The sequence below is a fragment of the Octopus bimaculoides genome, chromosome 5, assembly GCF_046866305.1.
Source record: "Octopus bimaculoides isolate indiv1 chromosome 5, ASM4686630v1, whole genome shotgun sequence".
Lineage (NCBI taxonomy): Eukaryota > Metazoa > Mollusca > Cephalopoda > Octopoda > Octopodidae > Octopus > Octopus bimaculoides.
The window spans coordinates 28,347,810-28,367,130 of record NC_142932.1 but is presented as its reverse complement, the minus strand read 5'-3'; the positions used below and the strand labels follow the sequence as shown (position 1 = coordinate 28,367,130).

The 19,321-nt window shown below is 34.0% G+C and overlaps 1 long non-coding RNA gene across 1 annotated transcript in view; it reads left to right on the top strand.

Moving 5' to 3' along the window:
- The window catches only part of LOC106882694 (uncharacterized), a 92,094-nt gene extending 77,138 nt beyond the window's left edge, over window positions 1-14,956 (top strand). Inside the window, exon 3 of the long non-coding RNA XR_008264135.2 lies at window positions 14,839-14,956. This is a non-coding gene — a long non-coding RNA (uncharacterized LOC106882694). The remainder of the gene's footprint in view (window positions 1-14,838) is intronic.
- The last annotated feature ends 4,365 nt before the right edge of the window (window positions 14,957-19,321 follow it).

Sequence of the window (19,321 nt, the reverse complement as noted above, 5' to 3'; positions counted from 1 at the left end):
ATGATGATAATGATAATGATATAATAATAATAATAATAATAATAATAATAGTAATGATAATTATTATTATTATTATTATTATTATTATTTACATATTTGTTAGAAATATGGTATACTTTCGTCTCACACGTGTATTCTATTTGCTAGGCTTTTCCAAAGCTGCCGATTACTTCAGTTAATTCTTTTACACTGAGAATTATCTCTATTTATTTATTTATTTATTTATTTATTTATGTACTTGTTTGTTTATTTATTCACTGATTTATTTGCATACTCATCTACTTAATTTTTTATTGCCATTATCTTGACAGTGATTCATGCCAAATTAGAATAGTTACGTGCGTGTTGGGCTAACGTTGAGAATGAGTTAGATAATATGTACTTATCTTCATTTCAACATTTCAGATGAATGTACGTTTATATATTTTACCTTTCAGATGTCATATTTTCGATTTCGGTCAGATGATGGTTCTTTTATATATTTTCTCCCGTCTTATATTTGATTTCTTTCATCGTATTTAATGTCCATATCGTTTAAATCAATTTTGGCTTGGCAGCTTATAACCTTCAGTTTGTTTTGTATAACATTATTTTGATTAAATATTCGATTGGAAAAAAATAATATTTCAAACTGTGAAATTAAAATTCTGACTTCAATCGACATTCATTGAGAAGGAACCCTTAAAATGCAAATCCAAATTTTAATTGATTTCCCATTCAGATAAAATTTCAATTAAATGCTTTCTCTTCAGTCCCCAGTGCCTTCCATGAAGAAGAAAAGGAAGAAATAACTTTCATTTTATTAACATGAAATTTCCATAAAAAACAAAAAAAACAAAAACAAAACAAACTAAAAAGAAATATTCCTCTTGAACTACACGTTTCAGATTACAAGGAATATGGGCTAACTCCCAAAAACTTGTAATGGATCATTGGAGCGCCACCAAGGCCTTCGTTTCAATGTAGCATGCCATGCGAAGCCAACTTAGCTGAGCCTATCCCTTCGTAGGCTATTCAGCTGGAATGTAATACCACACAGCAGGGCTGGGTGTTCAAACGTGGATATTTGATTAAATAAAAATCCTTAATGGAAACAGAACATTATGTCAGACTAACTGAGACGTCATTTCTTTTCATACAAATATCTACTGCATCTCTTAAAGGCATGAGTCCCTTTCACTCATAGTTGACTTCCCATGGAAATGCTTAACAATCGGTATAAATAAATTACAAGGTGAATATCAAAGCCTGGGCAGAGCGTGTCTCCCTGAAATGTTCCACTTCTTGGTACACCTGTGGCTAATCTAAACTAATTGGGATGATGTTTCTTAGAAACTAAGCTTAAAAGTAGCAATATACGATACTTTTCTTTTACTAAAGTAAGGTTTATATCCAATATCCCCACGCGTAAAACTGGTTCATGTTTTATAGTAGTAATTGGTAAGTTATGGTGGCAGTTATTCTACATGATGTGAAATTGACGCGTTGTTTTAATCCCGAATACATATTCGGCTAACGAAATATAATCCACAAAGAAAAGTGCCTTGCCAAGAAGTAAAAGTTCTGGCTGAAAAGTGGTTTGTTTGCGATTTGTTATCAATGCTGAGAGTGTTCATCGCTCAGTGTTCTGAAATATCAATGTTACACATGCTGCAATAATTAATGGGTAGCAAACAAAAGTTAACTCAGTACTATATTTAAAGTAAATGTTATAGTTTGTTTCACTTTTATTGCCTTGCTGAAACTCTACTATAAATATAGCATGGTGTAGTCCAAATGTAAACGAAACGTGTTATTCGCACAGTGATGCATACATTTACTTAGTAAGGAAATAGAAATTAATTTGGTACATTGGTATGGGATAAATGAATACTGTTATTTTCAGACAAGGAACACAGACCCGAGAATATATTGAATGATTGCTTCCATGATTTTCAAGTTAAACTTTAGTGCGTAATTGAGGTGAAATACTTTCTTTCTTGAATTCAAAGCGCATCAAGAATTCACGGCACCATGAAATAAATATTCGTTTCATTTCACTACCTATAACCACAAGTTTTCTAGTGGCGGTGTAAATTCGATAAATCAATATAACATATGAAAACATACCGTTAGTTTTGGCCACTTCATTATGTGTATAGCGTCACTGGAGCAGCAATGACAATCTTGTCTTTATACAGTACATCAAGAGATGAATTGTTTCGAATTTTCTTCTCCTCCGTTGCGACACTATATGGACCAACAGTATCTATGTGCTTGTAAAGTACGCCCTCAATATGCTTTGAAATATACGCTACCAGGCAGCCGAACCCAGATCTTTATAATCTCTTACTTCGTTCGATAGAAATATCAAACTACATAAATTAGTACATTATTTACATTATTTACTATTGACGGATATTTGTCCTCATTTTGTTGTTAACATAACGTTTCGGCTGATATACCCTCCAGCCTTCATTAGGTGTCTTGGGGAAATTTTGAACCTAGGTTCTCATTCCTGAGGTATTTTTCCATATTATTATTACTATTATTGTTATTATTATCATCATTGTTATCATTAGTATTATTGAGATCACTGCCTGGATGACCCACGGGCATATGGCGTAGTGGTTAAGAGCCCGGGCTACTAACCAAAGATTCTGAGTTCGAATCCAAGTAGTGACCTGAATAATAATAATAATAATACTACTACTACTACTACTACTAATAATAATAATAATAAAACGATGGCAAGAAAAGCCCCTACATGGTAAATACTGGGCTAAACTAAATGCAAAATAAATAGACAGAGAAAAATCCCAGCAATGGCTGAGAAGCTCAGGACTCAAAGCAGAGACTGAAGGATTTTTAATTGCTGCACAAGACCAAAGCCTCCCCACCAGAAATTACCAAAAACATATAATGAAAAGAAACATAACAAGTAACTGTAGAATATGTGGAGATGGGCAAGAAACAATAAATCATATTATCTCTGGCTGCCCATTCCTGGCTAAGAAGGAATATATTCACAGACACGACAGAGCTGGGACCTATATACACTGGAAGCTATGCCAACACTATGGAATAACAATGGAAAAAAAATGGTTTAAATACACGCCAGAAAAGGTCACAGAGAACGAGAAAGCAACCATACTCTGGGATATGCCAATACATACAGATAGAGAAATTAAGGCAAATAGACCAGATATAGTTGTCAAAGATCATGAAGAAAAAAATGCTTTCTAATTGATGTATCAATACCAGCAGATGACAACGTTTCTCTAAAAGAAATGGAAAAACTTTCAAAATACAAAGACCTGGAAATAGAGGTAACTCGAATGTGGAATCTAAAAACAGAAACAATTCCTATCATAGTAGGTGCCTTAGGTATAATAAAAAAAATATTCAGACAAATACATAACAAAAACACCAGGACCTACAAATATATAGAACATACAGAAAATTGTACTACTGGGCACTGCACACATCCTACGCAAAACACTTTCAATACAGTAACCATAAGAGCACCACAGCAAACCACAGCACATACCCAAGGCGCACAGAGCTGCGCTCGGTAGTGAAGTGAAAGCACGTTATAAAAATAAAACTACTGAATAATAATAATAATAATAAGAAGAAGAATAATGACAACAACAACATCGAAAATACCAAAAGAATGAGAAAGAAAAACACCTCAGAGTTCTATATTTTAGAGATTAGGAATTATGTACATTATTTACATTTGACTGATATTTATCCTCATCTTGTTTGTTGTTAACACAACGTTTCGGCTGATATATAACCTCCAGAGAAATTTCGAAACGGAGTTCTCATTTCTATGGTATTTTTCGATGTTATTATTATTATTATTCAGGTCACCACCTGGAATCGAACTCGGAATCTTGGGATGAGTAGCCTGTGCACCTAACCACTACGCTATAATGCCCGTGGAGTGAATTATGGAGTGAATTTTAGGGCTTATAAATCTAATACTTTCTTATCCTTCCTTAGTACCGGCTCCCATATGCTACTCATTTCTGCGCTCGGTCTGCTTAGAAGGTTGTTGCGTCCTAGCTCATTAACAATGTATTAAGCAACAACTGTCCCCAAAACATACTAGCCTCTCCAATTATGAAGAAAAGGAGGATGAAATCAATAACTATCCACAGTCTGTCTACCATATGTGAAAGATCTCGCCGAAATGATACAAAAGACATGAAGACAGTATTGAAGTAATACGACATTTCGCAAGTATCTCCTTCGAGTAAAACTAACAGCAGAAGAGTATATGACTAAAAACTGCGTGTACTCCCTCCCATGCAACTGTGGTAGGTTATACAAAGGCAAAAGTTGCCGCCCCTTCACAAAACTGTGACACGAGAAGATATTGATAAATCAGCTATAGCTGATCATGTATGGAAAAATGGAGATCAGCTCCACCTGTGGGATGAATTTAAATAATAGACAGTGAACACCACTGGAAAATACGAAAACTAATAGAAGCAGCACAAATGCCAGGACACTGTATTAAGGAAGGATAGGAAAATATTAGATTTATAAGCCCTAAAATTCACTCCATAATTGCCCAGGAGCATATGGCGTAGTGGTTAAGATCGCGGGCTACTTACCCCAAGAGTCCGAGTTCGATTTCTGGCAGTGACCCGAATAATAATATTAATAACAACGAAAAATGCCTTATGAATTAGAATCCCGGTTCGAAATTTCCCCCAAAACACCTAATGAAGGCTGAAGTGTATATCATCCGAAACATTGTGTTAACAACAAGCAAGACGAGAAAAAATAACCGTGAAATGTTTGAAATATTTGAAAAACATACCAATGAAGATTCCCCATATATATTATTAATAAAGAAATGCAAATAAGATATGTTGACGTCTTTATTGCTTAGAATCTGTAACAGTGCATTTTTGAGCGACTCATGAGCATAATGTTCATCGATTTTAAAATTGTAGGGTGTGATTGTAGATTATTTAGTTGCTATTACCTGCAAGTTGACTGGAAGCACAGCTGTTCTTTTAGCGAACTTAAATATTCGCGTATTTCCTAACATATATGAATGCTACAAAACCTATTTCCTAATACACAATAGGTATCGGTTTTCGATAGAAATTATGATGTATATAAAGTTAAAGTCAATGATAAAATATCTAGGCTTTCTGCCGTCCATAACAGGTTCAATCTAAATGATGCATTACTTAAAACGTAAACAACAATGCTGCTTTGTTCGAAGTTGTTTATTAATAATGAAATTCGTAGACTTCCAATTATAATTATTATGATATACTATGCTGAATATATTTCTTTTGACTCTTTTCTATTGACAAAAGCCGAGTTCAAAAGCATAATACCGATAAGTAGAGAATAAAAGCAAACACTTTACTCTGTTCGAAATTGTTTCATCTTAACTTTCATCATTAGTTCAAATATTTTACGAAATAAATAAGTTTGTAAAAGACCTGAAAATATTGCTTGATCTTTTGCATAGATATGCTGATAGGTTTCTAATATATCAAATAAATGAAATCCTTTCTATTATAGAAGTCACGATTGAGTTTAACGTATCAGGAACTCTGTGCACAACAGAGCTAGAGTGTGTAGCTATAACGTTATAGCTATAGTGTGTAGTTATAAAGTTAGAAAGTACACAGCAAGAGGAGTTACAAGCGAAAGATATGAGTGGTTTGGTGTTTTGCAGCGCATATCGCAATACGATAACGCTAGACTTACGCATATATATTCAATCGAGTATAGCTGCAGCATATTGTAATGTATTTACAGAGATATTCAGTCCTCATATATCGACATGAAACATTGTCTAAGCTAAAATCTTCATCTAGGTTGTTGAAAACTCTCCTTGGAATATCAGCCTCATTTACGTAGAAAAAACATAAACAAAAAACATGGTTATTTCCTTAAACGATTTACATTTCAATATTGCATTAAATACATCGTTCTTTAAAAATAAAAGCAAGATGTAACAGTTGAAGCATATGTCATCATGTATCCGCTTGATCATTGAATAAAAGAGAACACAAATATGAAAAGCTGCTTACTTTTGTCAGGTTGACGTTCATTTTTTTTATTTTCAATATTAAAAATAGTTAAATAAAGATACAATTACAAATAATCGTTTTACATTGATATTAGAGAGAAATTTTTAGCCCTTGTAGTCCAGGCTTTTCCCAGCTAGAAGCGACTTGAGACAAGCCTCAGGCATCAATCTACCGACCAGAGAAGTCTAATTATGTCGTATTGCCATTGGGTGCCTCATTGCCAGTGCTCCTCCCTTGTTCATCGATTTTTGCGATGGCTGAAATGAAGGGGCAGCATGCTTTCATGTAACTCCGTTTTTCGCTGGGGAAAACGGCAGCCAAAACAGGTTTCATGCTTGAAACAACTTACAAGGACGCTGTTATTAGCAAAACATAAGTTTACGAGTGGTTTTCACACTTTATGAATGGTCACTTGTCATTTGAAGAACAACTTCATTCAGGTCAACGATCGTTCTCCCGAAAAAATGAAAACATCACGAAAATCAATGAGTTGGTCTTGGATGATCGTCGCCTAACAATTGATAAAATTGGGGACATGACTGTTGTGTTCTGGTTCTCATTCTTACGAATTTTTGGCGAGGAATTGCGAATGAAAAGAGTTACTGCAATATTTGTGCCACACTTGCTTATGATCTTACTACTTTCAACATATTTTGGGTTCCCCCACAGAGAAAAAAATGTTCTTAAACTTAAACGTTTTGCAGATGTGGAAGAGGTGAAAAAAAAAAATGACAGAGGCGTTGCAAGGCATCACTTCGCAAAAAAATTAGGACTCTTTTGAACAATGGAAAACGCGTCTAAACCGATGCATTGTTTCAAATAGGGAATATTTTGAAGGTGATAAAAGTGTAAATGTGTAAATCTAAAACAAAAAGACTGAATAAAATAATATTGCAAAGTTCCGTTTTATTATATGTGTGAGTATGTGTATTTGATGGTGTGTGTGTCTGTGTCTGTATGTGTTTCTATTTATATGTATTTATATATATGTATATCTATTTATACATACATATATATAAATATGCATATATATATACGTATATATATACATATATATATATATATATATATATATATATATATATATATATATATATATATATATATATATATATATATATATATATATACATATATATATATGTATGTATGTACATACTTATCTATATATATATATGTGTGTATGTGTGTGTGTTTGTACATACATGCGCGTAACACAGTATCCTACTTTTAACTCATTAGTTTATTAATACACACAAACATCTTTGAGTATTTGAATATTGGGCAATATATATTCACTGCCATGCCTTTGGTGCACATCGACGCCTCATCTCCATCTTCTGCGAATATTAAACGTAGACTTTAAGTCATCGTAGTTCCTAGCAGTGTTTAGTAAATGCATTCTGGGACAGTAGCCTAACGTAAGGAATCTACGCAGTAAAAAAAAAATGACCAACGTATTTGTTGCTTGTGATTTGATTTATAAAATGGGTTCTCTATAATTTATTAAATGAGAAACAAAATTCAATATATTTAATTAAACTTTTAACACGAATATTAGGCCGGTTTAAGATAACAAAGTGTAACATTGTGAGTGAAAATATGTTTCCAAAACCTTATGGAAGGTGTTTCTATATCTTTATATATTTGTCGATAATTTTGAATTTATATTGACTGTTCTCTTCCAACCTCATGTAATATTTATGTTCCAATCTCTTAAAATAGCTCTCCTTCTTTGCAGTTATCTCTGTGGAATTGTATTGCTCACATTCTGATTTATAGTTCACAGAATTATTTATTTACTCAGTTTCCGTCCCCTTCAGCGTGGAGAAAAACCGTAGTTGACTTCAATGCAGGCATTGCATTATGAGCTCTAAAATGTATGTCCTCTGCATAAGATTTGCTATCGATATTCAAACGAATATTTACATGCTGCCACCCCCAGTCAGGGCGACGACGCCGGAGGCTTGATAATATTTTTCATTGATAAACGTAGTGAATGTGTTCGGGCTCTAAATACAAATGTCAAATGAAATTCGCTCCCTTTTATTTATAACTCAGCACACACACACACACACACACACACACACACACACACACACACACAAAATTATCTGTTGAGTGTAATATGTTGGTGATCTGGTAATTTGAATCGCCATTTGAATTGTCGTACTCAAATATAAAAAATTTCTCCCTGAAATTTGACGGGATAGTAGTAGGCACAAAAAAGATGTCTCCCCCAACTAACACGTTACTTGAACATGGACAAGACAGGAAAGAAAGCGAACCACACTAAAAGGTTGTCTTCAGGCTCAAATCAGTAACAAAATAAAAGAATATGTATACATACATACACATATACATACGCATACACATCTATCTATATATATATATATATATCAGACAAAATGCGATAACAAAGCCAAGGCTGTGAGGAGTTTTCAGGATATTTATAAGGAAAAAGATATAGATATAGTATTACAGCTGCTCGTGGGATATTATTGATATCCCTTTATCAGAGACGATGATGAAGGGATATCCATAATATGCCACAAACAGCTGTAAGACTATATCTATATCTTTTCCCTTATAAATGTCCTGAAATCTCCTCACAGCTTTCGCATTGTTATCTCATTTTGTCTAATATATATGTATATATATATATATATATATATATATATATATATATATATATGCATGTTAATACAAGGCCCACATTAGACTCCTCACTCGTATGACCATCGAACCAAGAGTCTAACTACGGTCTGTATACACACACGTACATACATATGTGTGTGTGCGTATGTAAACCTCTAAATGTTATGAAGTAAGGAAAAAGCAAAAAATATACCCTTTATGAGAAACTTCCTGGCTAGTTTTATATTAACTTTGTATATTGAACTAAAGCCACTATTCAAATTATAAAAGCATCTACCAGTAGGACTCTATAAGGACATATATCCACGGCATTTATACGATTCTATTTTCTGTCTCTTTCTCTAGCTCCCTGGTTGCTGCTGTTTCGTTCTCTAATAATTCATGTCACATATTGTCATTTGAGAACAGGTTTTTATCGTTTCATTTTGCTCGCTTTCAATGATGTTTACTTAAATGACAGCCTGAAGTAGTATGTTCGAAATGTACTTCACTAATAAATAAATAAGTCTCAGCATGTTTCCAATGATTTATAATTGATATTAAAGAGCTATTTATGTAAACATGCAATCGTAGAGAAGTTCACATTTATAATACCATAATACCAAGCAACCAAAACTAACTATATCTCAATTTCCAACTTTCTGTTATCAACATTATGAGAACACACATTTTTTTTTTGTTTCCCTATATTCTCTCTCTTTTTACTTACACATCTATGTTGTAGGCTATAGTAGAAGACTAGGAGACACTTCCCCAAGGGGTCACGCAGTGGGACTGAATCCGGGACCATGTGATTCGTAAGCAAGCTACTTACCACACAGCTACTCCTACGCCTATATATATATATATATATATATATATATATATATATATATATATATATATATATATATATATATATATCGTCTTCGGTGTGAAAGAGTCAATATGCACCGTGGGTAGAGGTGGCGCATAATATTATCCAAAAACATGTCCCCAGTACCCGAATTGTAATCGATATTCAGCTGCATATGAGTATTGCAATTTCCTTCCAAAAAATTCTCACTTGCGATTTGAAAATATTAATCACAGAAACCATTCCGACAAAAACGAATTACATAATGCATACAAGTTGTCGAAAGTATACATGATCGTGGTGTGTATTGACAGCTTCCTCATTGGCCAGCTATCAACTGAAATGTATACTAAAATCTGATATGTCGATTACCCTTTTTCTGCTACGCATGAGCAACTAACCTGAAGTCTGAACTAAGAAATTAAAATTTTATACAGACGATAGTACCCCAAACACACACTTATTCTCCCCAGCAATTTTTCAATGTGAAATGTCTCCCATATGCAACTGGGATATTTCAAAAGTATCTTCTTCGGCATTAAGAAGGAAGTGACACACACACACAGAGACACACGCACAAAAACACACAGACACGCAGACAAATATGTATATATATATATATATATGTGTGTGTGTGTGTGTGTGTGTGTGTGTGTGTGTGTGTGTGTGTGTGTGTGTGTGTGTGTGTGTATCAGCAATACGATATAACACCTATACACATTTACACGCATTCACGTAGAGACGCAGACTGTGTAAGTCATAAACTGCCATACATATACACACTCATACATACTATGTTTCTCCACATTTCTCCACATTTGTGCGTATGTGCGACTTTGCGGGCGTATGTGTGTTTCTTTCGGTTTATTCATTTGTAATTGTAAACTGGGGTTTAGAAAAACCTTCTAGGATCTATATATCAGTTGATGCAAACACCCTCCTAATCCGATGTACTGTGAATTTATGGTAAACAAATGCCTTTCCAATTACGTAAGCGCTTTGGCAATTCCGATCAAAGCAAACGCTTTCCTTTATTTGCGATTGAAAACATCTGTAATCACAGAATATATTCCCCATATCAAAATCACTCATGCATGTACAAATTGCTTTTATCTTAATTCTGGCATAATGAAGAAGAAACACAACTCCTAGTATTCTGTTTTATTTTACACATACACACACAACACGTGCACAGTAATACATACATATTGATGCACATAGTCATGGATACATGCAAAACACACACATGCTCGTTTATACACATATATACATATACATAATTATATGTATCAATTTACATAAATATATACGCATATAATTGTCGATATATATGAAGGACATTTTCATAAAGAGAATTAACGTATCAGAGAGAACAATTACAGCGGAAATATATATCTTGCCAGGAAGATATTAGGATTGCCCGTCAAATAGGCACATATATTCACTGGAATACTACTACTTGGTCAATATCCCTTGCATTATATGGAAAAATATCCAAAGAATATAGCTAAATTAAGTTAACATAATGAGTATGTTCCGCCTCAGCTAGTATCTTAGAATTATCTTCCTTCTGATAACAATCAATTTATTTGTTTACATCCCAAGTGAAGTGACAAAGAAGCTTAAATTGAGCCTCTCTGTGAAATTTGTGTCCCAAGTTAAATAACGAAATAATTCGTCACTGTTCGCCAGGAGTTTTCATTTCATACCATCACATAGGGATATTAGTCAAGATTAACTGAAGCGGTTGTAATGTGGACTGTGTACCGCTTACATCGAAAACTAATTGCCAATAGCAGTGATATACCTTCGCTTTGGTTACTCTCCCAATTGAAGCAATATGCGTATCTCTACGTCTGCACATTCTACATCAAGAACCAATCGACACATTCAATCCACCCCGATCCCCACAAATGTTCCCCACATGTCAGACGGCCCACGGCTCTTTAATATGCTTCCAAAATGCCCGAGAGACTTGCATGATGAGGACGTAAGTGTGTTTACAACAAAACTGGGTTTCTTCTTGTTACGGTCTCACGGCAGGAAACACAGACGAGGGCAGCAGCATCAAACTCCCTCATTAACCAAATGCCACATATCAGAGGAAGTTCCAAATAATGGTGTAGCTCAGTTAATGGTGGTGCTCCAGCATGACCGCAGCTTTGCAGTTGAAGCACTTTAAAATAGTTAAATTAAAATAGTTGTATATATATATATATTATATATATATATATATATATATATATATATATATATATATATATATATATATATATATATATATATATATATATATATATATATATTTATATATATATATATATATATATATATATATACATATATACATATATATATCTGAATAAGTATTCAAATAAATATTTATATATACATATATATATATATATATATATATATATATATATATATATATATATATATATATATATATATATATATATAAATATATATATATATATACGACCTCTCTTCCTCTAAGAGAATTTTAAATAATCAAGCACCATATTACAATCAAGCACTCGCCGATAGCGGATTTTCCCAACAAATAGAATACATCCATAATACCAGGTTCAAACAATATATATCTGAAATCCAGCCACGTATTCTAAATGCAAATCACTGTAGGAATTGACGTAAAGTTAGATAATAAACCGTGATAGATGAAGCGCTATATGGCAAGGGGCTGCTATGATAGATTCGAAGTTAGGTGGGGCAGAATAGGGTAGTTTCAGGGTGGTTCATTAAAGATAGAATGACATTTATGTTGACGATGGAATTTAGTGTCTAGTATTTATAAAGAAGGATTTAGCTAAGTTCTTGACGTTAAATGAATAGTGGGGTGCGTACGACAAAATAGAGCATCCACTGCTTTTTGTAGGGGGTCTAGGTGTAGTGCTATCTATGTTTTTGTAAAAAGGAGTGGTATCTATATTTCTGGAGAATGGAGGTGGGTGGCAAGGCCTGTTGTTGTTAGCTGTTATAGTTGTTTTGTTTTTTTACCTAGTGTTAAATGCATGTATGAGAGGTCTAGGTTGTCTAGGTGCAAGATCTTCCTAGGTTCTATCAACGAGTGTAAAATCATACACATCGTTTCCTTTTACGCACACACCAATCTGTGACTTGTTTATACATTTACATTAATCTAAACACTGCACGTATGTGTCTAATATGTTTGCACCTTGTTGGAAGCAGCGTTATGGCGTTATGATTGAGACATACATATAATTATACGTTATTTTCCCCCTTCTCTTGGCAAACTGCTGCAATATTATGAAGTTATTAAATCCAGTGACTATATATATCTATAAATAATCCTCCACACTCAAATTTACCTCTGAAACGTATGTCTTGTTAAAGATTACAAGGCTCGTGATGATGAAAGATGAATACAATTTCATTGTTATATAACCCAAGTAATAGACTTATGTAGGAACAACTTTATAAAATGCCAATATATCTAATTTAATCGAAGGTTTAAATTAAATAGTAAATTAATTCCTGTCGTTTTTTTGTATGATTAAAATGTTCTTCAGATAAATTCTATATTTTGTGCCGAAAGTTTATCTCTGGATTTCACTTCTCAAAAGTATATTAACAAAATAGATTGAAAATTTTTAAACTTTTGCTCGCATCAAAAGATGATTGATAGCTTTTGAATATATATAGAAGTTCTATTGATGAGTAACTATTGACTCAGACTGTCAATCCATTTCTCACATTTCAAATATCATGTAGCTCGACAGAAACCTGACACCTGTATGTGCATGTAAAACGAAGGAATATCTCCTAATATAATAATGAGCGTAGTGCTTTTATATATCAGTCTGTACGTGAATGCTCCTGTCTTTGTATCTGTACTTGTCCACCATCACCATCATCACCGCTTGAGATCGGTGTTGGTTAGTTTACGTCCCCGTAACATATCTGTTCGGGAAAATGTAGAAAGATAGAATAAGTGCCAGCATTTAAAAAAACGAAAGGAAGTCCTGGGGTCTATTTGTTCGATTAAAAACCTTTGAAGGCTGTGCCCCAGCATGGCCGCAGTCAAACCACTGAAACAAGTAAAAGATGAAGATGAACGATAAAAGATAAAGATATCTAGTAATTTACAAATCAATCTTTTGAAACGTCGATGCTAATGGTAATATATATTTGTAAGTTAAGTTTAAATCAGGTTATTTTTGGGGCAAATATCGATCGATTTATTTGGCGTTATTTGACAGATAATTATGACATTTGCCCTGACTAAATGAAAAGTAAATTCAAGAATAAGTGCACACAAAATAAACGAATTCTACTAAACCCACCGAGAATTTTTTCGTTTAAAACCTTACTTAGACTACGACTCGCTCTCCATGGAAACAATAAGTATATCGATAATTATTCATATTATCTCGATGCAACAGGGTAATCGTAATGCCTTCAGTATGTTCTAAAACAAATAATTAGAAAATGCAGATAAATTATCTAGATATTATCTATGAATCAGAGTTTATATTCAACGACAGATTAAGGTCAATTTAATATCGGGCTCATGAAGATTGATGTATTTTAGAACACAAAACATGTACAATAGTACTTAATTATAATTAAAATGTGCAGTAAACTATTGGGATTTAAAAAGTGCCAAACGGTCGTTTATAGTCAGAAGAATACTTAAAATTAGAAAAGCTTTATAGGTGTAGATGAAATCATTAAGATGGGCATGTGGGAAAAGCTTACGATGCCCATCTATCTGTCTATCTATCTATCTATCTATCTATCTATCTATCTATCTATCTATCTATCTATCTATCTATCAGCACATAGAAACATGCTCTCATACACACACATAATACACACACACTCACACACTCACACAGACACACAGATGTACATAATTTGTTTTACACTGTAGAAACACGCACGTGTTTCTTGGTCACCTGGCAATAAATCGCCAATTTTCGTGATGGCAGATATATTCTTCTCCACTCTAGGCACATGTCCCGAAATTTCTTTTGGGTGGGGATGGGGCAGTCGATTAGATCGAACTCAGTACAGAACTGGTACTAACGTTTTTGCCAGATCGCCGCTTTATGATGATTGTTGATATTCAGGAGGCTCCTAAGTTCACTGCTATCCCCCTTCTCCACCTCCTCTTCCTACTACTACTACTACTACTACTACTACTACTACTACTACTACTACTACTACTACTACTACTAATAATAATAATAATAATAATGTTAATAATAATAATGACGATAATAATTAAAGAACTTTCTACTATAGGTCTGAAATTTCAATCCCAAAGCCATGCAGCTACCTGTTTTATCGACTTCAACAAAGATGACAGGCAAAGAAGTTGCGTCTACGGAATTTGAACTCAGAACGTAAAGATAGAGGGAAATCCAGTAAGTATTCTTTTCTACTCTAGGCACAAGGCCTGAAATTTTTGGAAAGGGAGCCAGTCGATTAGATCAACCACAGGACGCAACAGTTACTTAATTTATCGTCCCCGAAAGGATGAAAGGCAAAGCCGACCTCGGCGGAATTTGTAACTCTGAACGTAAAGACTGACGAAATACCGCTAAGCAAAAGTTGTGGTCAATGAAGAGAGTAGACATGACACCAAAAGTAATTGGTGCACTTTGAAGGATCAACACTGGAAAAAACAAAAAACAAAATCGGTGCAAGTCTGAATGTAGAACACCTACAAGAATCAGCATTGGTTGGAACTGCAATTCTTCGCAGGATTTTTGTAGCATGATTAATAAAGCAAGTGTGACGTTAGTCTGCTAGCTGTGGACAATTGACCCTTTCCATCATGCCCAGCAAAATAAATTGAGTTTTCATATACTACTACTACTACTACTACTGATGCTGTTGTAGCTGCTGCTGCTGCTGCTACTACTACTACTACTACTACTACTACTACTACTACTACTACTACTACTACTACTATCACTACCTGTACTAGTTCTACTGATCATAGTAGTATTAGTAATAATGATAATGAGGAGGAGGAGAGAAAAAGAAGGAAGCGAGGAAGGGGTTGTGGGAGAGGAGGTGGAGAATACAGAAGGAGAATAATAATAATAATAATAATAAGAAGAAGAAGAAGAAGAAGAAGAAGAAGAAGACGACGAAGAAGAAGAAGAAGAAGAAGAAGAAGAAGAAGAAGACGAAGAAGAAGAAGAAGAAGAAGAAGAAGAAGAAGAAGAAGAAGAAGAAGAAGAAGAAGAAGAAGAAGAATGTTTTTTAACCATTGGGAAGTGACGGATCAGCAGATTATCTGGATCCCAATATAGGAAAGGATAAAAGATAAAATAAAACAGATTAGAGTTAGTAAGAAAATAAAAATAAAAAGGATGTAAGCTGATTGAAAATAGAATCGTGACAGACGGGCTGGCAGCGAGGGAATACATTACACATTTCCTTAACAGGAAATAGGAACGTAATGTTTTCAGAAGTAGAACGCAAGTCTTATGACACAAAATAATGAAAGCAATTTGATGAGTTGGGTGCTGGAGGCCAAAATCTGTAACAAATCAACAATTAGTTCTTTGGCAATCTGACATGTTCCTATATTTATCTTATATTTGCACGCAATTGCTGTGTGACGCTTATATTTATTCGGAATATGTCCCTTTTATTTCATTGCACCGTATTATGGATTTCCTGATGCCTAGATATTCTGAAATGCATTCTGTTCACTGTATAGATAGGAAAAAAACTGTATCAGGTGCTATTTCAAGTTGTTACATATACTTAGACTCACACACGCGCGAACATGCACACACATACGCGTATACACACATGCAAACATATACGCGTATACACACATGCAAACATACATACACACGAGCTGGGAGAAACGTTAGGTCGCCAGGCAAAATGCTTAGCGGTATTTCGTGTGCCGTTACATTCTGAGTTCAAATTCCGTCGGTGTCGACTTTGCCTTTCAACCTCTCGGGGTCGATAAATTAAGTACCAGTTACGCAATGTGGCCGATGTAATCGACTTAATCCCTTTGTCTGTCCTTGTTTGTCCTCTCTAATTTAGCCCTTTGTGGGCAATAAAGAAATAACAAACATACATACACACCCACATACACACACATACTCTCTCTCTCTCGTTCTCTCTGTCACACACACGCACTCACACACGCACACACGCACACATATGTATACACGACATGTTTCTTTCAGTTCGAAATGAAAGTGTTTCCTCACAAGTCTTTTGGTCGCCCGCTTCTGTAGTAGAAGTCACTTGTCCAAGATACTACGGGGTGGGACTGAAGACTTAACTCGGAGCTTCGTGGTTGGGAAACAAACTACTTGCCACACAGCTAGGTCTTTGCCTCACACATACATGCAGTTAGATATACAGACAGACAGACAGACAGATACATCTATATATATATATATATATATATATACCACATAATTGTTTGCATTCTGTTGTCTCAAAACGATATTAGTATGTGTATTTTTCCATAATAGAATTCATATTTCTAACAAGCAGACGAGACCATTGAAAGTATGGTTACATTGAAAATTGCCGTATACAGCGTAATATAATATATTATAACGCATTCAAATACAACGTAGAGGATTACCAATTTTCATGATGGTCACATCTCTAAGTTTTAGGTTTATCCAGATTAACAGAAGCACTATTTCCCACTCTACTTGTTGTATGCAAATGCAAATAGCGAGATGAAAATCATATCTTTAATTACCTACGGCTGTTCATTAATACATATGTTCTTTGGGGATTGATGTATTTTCTTAAGAATCAGGGCGTCCGCATAATACGCGTTGTGTACACTTAAATGTCATCGAACTAATCATTAGGTCCAGTCCTTCAAATACAGAACATTATTTTCCAGTTTTCTGTGAAATTTGCAATTTTTACACGATTTGCACCTATTCGAGATAAAAAAAAATAACACCTATAAAATTTGCACCTAATCCAAATAAAAAATAACATTTATACAATTTGCACGTATTCGAGATGAAAAATTACACCTATACAATTTGCACCTAGTCGTGATGAAAAATTACACCTATACAATTTGCACCTATTCGAAATGAAAAATTACACCTATACAATTTGCACCTATTCGAGATGAAAAATTACACCTACACAATTTGAACCTATTCGAGATGAAAAATTACACCTATACAATTTGCACCTATTCGAAATGAAAAATTACATCTATACAATTTGCACCTATTAGAGATGAAAAATAAATTCTGAAACAACACCATTGATCTCATGCGGGTTGTGAGGAACTGGACTGTGCCCTTTTCAGCTCCAAAATGTATTTTTAAAACGATTTTGATCCTCGTTGGACAGTTGTTTTCAACCGAATGTTATCGCAAGATTTTTAAGCATCACTGTTTTAGTTTATTAACTGATAACTATGGGACCCAGGTCTTATGCTGGAAAGCCGACATAAGAAACATTTCTGTTAATGACAACAGCTATGTCTAGCCAAGAAGTTTAGGTAAATAGATCAGGTTACAAAATCATTTCTAAAATATCTTGCATGCATTGAGGAAGTAGTATGGAAATATTCCAAACCATGGAATAAATTTCGAAAGTTGGGGACGCTATAGAACTGGGCAATATAAAGCATTTAGTTATTATTTAGATATCTCTGATTGTGTTAGGGATATGTTTGAATAGATTTGGTTATGCATGTATCTAGGAGATAAATACGGAATGCTATTATCTCATCATAAATGTAAGCAAAACAACTGCGTGATGCTATTCATAATTCCATATTTATACTCCTTTAATGGATTTCAATGGATTACATATTGGCTAGTACATAGATATTCCTAAATTCATTCTCTTCTGTTATTCTCAACAGCATTCATAGATAGGAAAAAATCGGCTCCGATGACATTTTCAGCTGAATGATTATATTACTGCACACAGTTGGTAATAACCTACTTCCTCCGCATAATGTTAATGTGCGTATTGTTCCCCTAACAGAATTCTTGTTTTCGGTTATTTGACAAGAGAAATAGAGAATGTGTTCACAATGGAAACCACCCTATTCACCATATTAACTTTGGTATTATATTGAAGATATTTATTTCAATATTCAAAAGAAAGACCTATTCGAACAAAAACTTAGCGTATTATCAATGTTCTTACACTGGTCATGCTAAATTTTGAGGATGACCTTTCTTGTTCTACATGTGATCCAGAATTTAATATTACTGCCTTGGTTCAATTACTTGTTATTATGTTCAATTAACTGCACCGAGCCTATGGTTTAATTATCAAAACTTGTGCGACTTACCAGTGATATTAAATTGGACCGAATGAGTTCGTCCGTTTAGTAATTTCTCGAGAAATGGCTTTCAAATAAACCGTCTTTCTTCTTAATCGATAGAAACCAGCTTCGAATTAGTAAATGCTGCTTTTTACTACACCGAATATGAAACCAGAAAGAGAGCAACGGACACTTATAAACTACCTCATCACACCTCATATTATATTTCAAAATATTCAAAAAAATATTTACAATAGGCTGCTGACATTCAATAAAACAAGAGATCTCCTTAACTTAATGCTCTCTAAACATATAAGTAGCATAAAGAGAGAAACGAAACAAGTTGCTGAAATTATAATAACGTTACAGATTTCGTGTTTATTCCATCGGTTCACATTATACATAGCTGTTTATCTATTTACGATCATGTATGTATGCTATCAATATATCATTTTCATAAATTGCAATTTCTTTGTGGAT